General features: G+C 47.9%; 1 long non-coding RNA gene across 1 annotated transcript in view; it reads left to right on the top strand.

Moving 5' to 3' along the window:
* The first annotated feature begins 404 nt into the window (after positions 1–404).
* LOC125162385 (uncharacterized) overlaps positions 405–6,000 on the top strand; it is a 28,267-nt gene continuing 22,671 nt past the window's right edge. The window contains exon 1 of the long non-coding RNA XR_007151010.1: positions 405–488. This is a non-coding gene — a long non-coding RNA (uncharacterized LOC125162385). The remainder of the gene's footprint in view (positions 489–6,000) is intronic.

Here is a 6,000-nt window from a genome sequence, read left to right as displayed (position 1 = left end):
CTTATTTTTATCACTAATGAATCTCCACTTAAAACAGTGCCCGGCACACAGAAAGCACTGGAAAATATATGTTGAATGAGTGAATGAAGGAAGGAATGCACGAGTGATGGGAGGGAAACGCTCTCGAAGCAGCCGCATGGAGGCCAGCATTGGGAGGTGATGACTAGGAGGCAGGAGGCCACAAGAGTCATGCTCTGCAGGACCCTCAGAGCAGGGAGGGGGCAGTGGGGTGACGGGGGGTGGGATGGGTGGGTGGCTTTCTGGACACGGAGGTGATAGGATAAGCTGAAGTGTCACTGGGAGGGGTGACAGACAGGGACGTGTCACAGAGGACTCCAATTGTGGGTAAATGCAGGTTCTGAGCTGGAGATCGCCTTGGGGGGCAGGTTTGCAATGGCCACATCCGGGAGCCTTTCTGACAGGGGACACTGGAAGGAAAGTGAACTGTACCTCCCTCGGAGGAGCCGGGTTCTGCTTCAACCTTCAAGGTGAGGCCACCGTTAGACCTGAAGCCATGAGGTTCATCTTCCGGGGCTGCGGATGGTTCCATCACGAAGGGATGGGGAAGGTGTGATAGAGCCCATCTGAGGTCCATGGATCCGTGTGGCACCCCGGGCAAAGCTAAGCTTTAAAGTTAGACCAATTTGGGGGCGCCTGGGTGGCTCAGTCGGTTAAGCGTCCGACTTCGGCTCAGGTCGTGATCTCATGGTTTGTGAGTTCGAGCCCCGCGTCGGGCTCTGTGCTGACAGCTCGGAGCCTGGAGCCTGCTCCGGATTCTGTGTCTCCTTCTCTCTCCGCCCTTCCCCAACTTGTGCTCTGTCTCTCTATGTCTCTCAAAAAATAAATAAAATGTAAAGTTAGACCAATTTGGTTTCAAAGCTAACCCTTGTCACTTACTAGTTAGATTTCACTGGACTCAGTTTCCTCATTCTCGAAAATGAGACGGTAATTCTGACCTCATAAAAATGCGAAGTTCACGTGATGCCATGTCTCAAACCCTCTGCCAGGCACACAGTATAGAACGAATAATTCGCTCATTTCCTTCCTCCTGTTCCTGGCTTTCCATAGGACACCCAGACCCTGATTTCTCTGCCCCCACTAGCCACTCACCCCTATGCTGATGGAGTTGCATGATACAAAGCTTATAATGCTCTTAACCCGTTCACACCTAAGAAACTTAGTATTTCCATGCCAACGTGCCCCACGGATTATGGCGAAAGGCCGCTGAATATTTAAGAGGAAAAGCTATTGCTTTGCTCGGTGTTGCTTGCCTGGATTACATAGAAAGGGTAAGAATTCTACCCTTCTTTCTCTGCCATCACCTTTCTGTTAGATTTTTCTCACACCAGGTGTCCAAATCCCAGAGAGAACACTTCTTCTTCCCCGTCTGACATTTTCAAATGTGTTGATACTTACCCAACGGAGTGATTCTCCTGGAGACGGTGCCACTCAAAGCTCCAACCTGAATGAAGAAGCCCCCAGCATTCTATTTATGTCGTAAGGAACATGTTCCACCTCAGAGCGTCAAAGACTTTGCGAGCACACCTGCCGCAAAGAGCGCAGTACGGCTCCGGAGTGATTTCGAATTTTCCTTCCACCGAAAAAATAATTTTGGCAGCTTGGGATCAATATCTTCCCTCCCATATGTTTCATAGTCTCTGTAAAGTATAATTGAAGACACCCTTCTCAACAGCACTTTTCGGTGTGAATGCATTCCGAAATCCTAAAAAGGTAATTTGAAAAGGAAGGAAACTAACGTTTGGCTTGTACCTAGCGCGCGGCGAGATAGTGTTATTATGCACCTTGCATTTGCGATCTCATTTAAGCTGCACAGCTGTGAGAGAAACATAGTATCAGGCTTCTTGTGCAGAAAGGGAGGCTGAGGCTCTGTCAGCTTAGGTTACTGGCCTGAGGTCCCACCGTCCGCGGTGGCGGGATCAGGATCCGAAGCCCGTGTTGTCTGACTCCAAAGCTCGCCCTCTCTGAACGTGGCCTCGGACTCTCCACACCGCGTTCCGAATTCTCCACCCTTCCTACCTTCGGGCCTTTTGTTTTCACCGAGAACAGAAACTGAATCAGTGGAGGGACCCGAAACCTTGAGACCAGATTTTGGAAGAACGTTCTTGGCCCACACTTCCAGGCGGACCACATCCAGTTCGTCTTCACTTAGACGGCATTGGTGTCCTTATTTCCTGGCATGGAAACGGAAGCCAAGTTGGACAGGGGAGCTCACGACCTCGGACTGAAAGAGATTTGACTCTATTCTAGGAAATGCCTGCCTTTCTCCGGGAGGTGAGAGGGAAGCGGTCCCCGCCAGGGGAGACGGATTCTTTCCGCTGTGGCTCTGACAAGCCATCCTGGCAAATGTCCCAGCCAAACTTTCTGGGCTGCTTTCGTGCTCCACTGCATGATTCCTTGGTCGGGTAGGATTTGGCTCCGTGGCTCCCTCCGCCCATCAATCTTCATTTTCGTTTGTTGCTATAAAGATACATCTTGAAACATTCAAGAGGCGAAGGAGGAGTTCATCCGTGTCACAGACAGCGTGCTTCAAGGGTTGCTGTTTTGTCAACCTGGCCAACTTGAATGTCAAAGAACGTGCTCTGCTTGGAAGTGGCCTTGGAAACCTTCCTTGCTTTGCATTCTGTCCCCGTCCCCACCTCCAAATTTATCCAGAGCAGCAATGACCCATTTTATTGTTGTGGCCGTGACCACGAGGACAGGAATGCCTTCTGTGGCCCTGGGAGCTGGGTGATCCTTTGACCCCGTGGTATTCCCAGTTGGCACAGCCCCAGAGCGTGGCCACCGTGTGACGTCTGCTTCCTGGAATTCAGTGGACTTCTGTCGGCGGCTGGGGGATTTCTGCGCGACTCAGCAAACGCACTGGTAGTTCCCTCAGCGTCCACACAGTGATGATGTTAATTTCCTTAGTGCCAGGACCTGTGTGACTTCTAACTCTCACGCATTGGTGAAACTGATGAGTGCCACCAGTTGTTGACTGTCCCCTAATATGTCCTGCGTTTCTGGTTGTGAGGAACTCCAGATAGAGGAAATGTTCTGACAACTGGAAAGTTAGTTGCATGCGTAAGCGCTTCCTAGGAAGTGGAGAACTTCTCACTTAGGAGAATGGGAGCCCCTGTGTGCTGTGCTCCTGAAGTTCGGCTTCCAGGGAAATGTCTTCATGGGGGCCCCGAAGAACAGGGGATTAACATTAACTGAGTTCCTGCAGTTGAGCTCCTATGTTTCTGACCTCTGCTACGTACTTTATTTACACGATCTTACTTACTTTCTGGCAAGCAAATTCCTATTCTACAGAAAAGGAAACTTGTGCTCAAGGAAGGCAAGGGGGTGATAGTGTTGAACTTCCAAATGGGACCATACGCAGAAAGACTGAGCAAAACCCCTTGTCAGTCTGCTAAGATGTTTCCCAGCGGGGTGAATCCTGAGGCTAAGTCTCCATCGTTTAAGGGAGGACCTTTAATCGTGTTTTAGTTCACCAAGATTGTGCTCTATCCCTCGGGACAGACTCGCATTAACCAAACTCATAAGGCTGATATAAAACACACACCCATTGCCAATATATTAAATTAGTACAGGAGGCATAACTACCACAGTGGCCAAGATGCTTGCAGTGGCCCAAATGGCACCTTCTCTTTTTGTGGGCAAGTTGCACGGGAAAGCAAATTCCAATTGGAAAGATCCTTCGTAGAAATGCATTCAGGGTGTGCATTATATGCTATGCAATTTAAGTGTCCTGTGGCCTTAGACTCTAGAAGCTTCTTCCATCAGTTTTCAAACTAGAGCCAAACTTGCCCCAGAGCCCGGACAGGCTGAATCCCTAGACCTGGATCCCTCTCCCTTGGCTACTGCTGGCATGGGCACAGCTTGGTGACTGTCCCTTTCTCTACTTCCAGGAATGACCAAGCTCCTCCAGCGTAACTTTGTCAATGGCTCCAGCCACAATAGCTTGGCTTACAAGCCATTCTGGTTTTTTATTTTTTCAGCTAAATTTTAATATCCCAGCTTTGATCTGGTGTCTGTGGTGCTATTATTAACTCTCTGTTATTAACTCGATTTTTTCTAATTTCCAAGTTGTTGGCCACCCCCATAGCTGTTTCCCTGCAGAGATAATATCAAAGCTGTAGGATTTGGGGAAGGCTGAATTAGACAGCGTAGGGGAACGAGTCCAGCATGAGGCAGCTGGTTCATTAATTCCATGCCTTTTTTTTTTTGCAAGAGGGTTAAAACTGACCAAAATCAGCTACCCAGATCCCTCTCGCTCTCATTGACCTCAGAAGACAGTGTTAAATCATCATTTCTTTTTGCCATTCATCCCAAACTGGGGAGCAGGGGCAAGTTTTTCTTTAAAAAAAATTTTTTTTAATGTTTATTTACTTTTGAGGGAGAGAGAGAGACAGACAGACAGAGCATGCGCAGGGAGGAGCAGAGGGCTATGGAGACACAGAATCCGAAGCAGGTTCCAGGCTCTGAGCTGTCAGCACAGAGCCCCATGTGGGGCTCGAACCCACAAACCATGAGATCGTGACCTGAGCCGAAGTCGGACACTTAACCGACTGAGCCACCCAAGGTGTCCTGCAAGGTTTTCTTTTAAAAAAGACTTTTAGCGGTGTCTGGGTGGCCCAGTCAGTTAGGCATCCAACTCTCGATTTTGGCTCAGGTCATGATCTCATGTTTCCTGGGATTGAGCCCCGTATCGGGCTCTGTGCTGACAGTGTGGAGCCTGCTTGAGATTCTCTGTCTCCCTCTCTCTCTGCCCCTCCCCTACTTGCTCTGTCTCTGTCTCTCTCAAAATAAATAAATAAACTTAAACAAAAAGACGTTTTGCTCATAATAATGGTCTATCTTTTCCACGAATGTGACTTTGATTACATACCATAGAATCTTTGAGCTGGAAGCCATCTTTCTCGAACTCCTGTCGTCAAAGTTGGCTACAATGTCATCAGAAGAATAGAAACCACATCCCTGGGGAAGGAGAACTTGGTACTTCCTTCTGCACACACAATAGTTTTGAGAAAGCCTTTACAGCTGTTGGACTTCAGTCTCCATGGTGATAACTTAAGTTTGGCTTCAGTGGGGGCAAGAGCAAGAATGATGTCATCCAATCGTCCATACAAGGCATCTTGGTATTGGCCAAGATGGACAGCCAAGTTTTCTGTGCATCCTAGACTGTACTTGTCTCCTTAAAGGGTGAGAAAATGATTTCGTGATTAAGAACTAACATTTCAAAGTGTTTTGTTTTTGATCATCCCATTTGACCCCTGATGAGGGGGTTATTGATGTGGTTCCCATTTTGTAAGTTAAAAAACTGACAGCACATAAATCGTTTGGCCAATCATTTGGCATACAGTGCATGTCTCTATTGACTTGAAATTCAGGACTGTTAGCAGGATTCCATGCTTCTTCTTAGTTTCTATGCTTGAGTTCACCTCTGGCCCTTAGAATGAGTTACACATCACAATTAGGAAAGAAATAACCATATGCCACTGTGAAGGTCAACTTAAAAAAATTTTTTTTTAATGTTTATTTGTTTTTTGAGAGAGACAGAGACAGAATGCGAGTGGGTTAGGGACAGAGAGGGAGACACAGAATCCGAAGCAGGCCCCAGGTTCCGAGCTGTCAGCGCAGAGCCCGACACGGGGCTCGAACTCACGAGCTGTGAGATCACGACCTGAGCCGAAGTCGGACGCTCAACTGACTGAGCCACCCAGGCACCCCTGTGAAGGTCAACTTTATGTGTCAACTTGGCTAAGCCACAGTACTTAGATTTGGTGGAATATTATTCTAGAGGCTCCTGTGAAGATATTTTCTATATGAGACTAACGCTTAAATCAATAGACTTTGGGTAAAGCAGATTGCTCTTCATAATATGGTGGGCCTCATCCAATCAGTTGAAGGACTTAATAGAAGACTACTGACCTTCTCCTGAGAAGAGGGAGCCCTGACAGAGACCACATTTTAGACTCAAGCCACAACTCTTTTTTT

Source organism: Prionailurus viverrinus, chromosome A3 (assembly GCF_022837055.1).
Source record: "Prionailurus viverrinus isolate Anna chromosome A3, UM_Priviv_1.0, whole genome shotgun sequence".
NCBI lineage: Eukaryota > Metazoa > Chordata > Mammalia > Carnivora > Felidae > Prionailurus > Prionailurus viverrinus.
The sequence above is the reverse complement of the archived record's forward strand: the minus strand, read 5'-3'. Positions and strand labels throughout refer to the sequence as shown.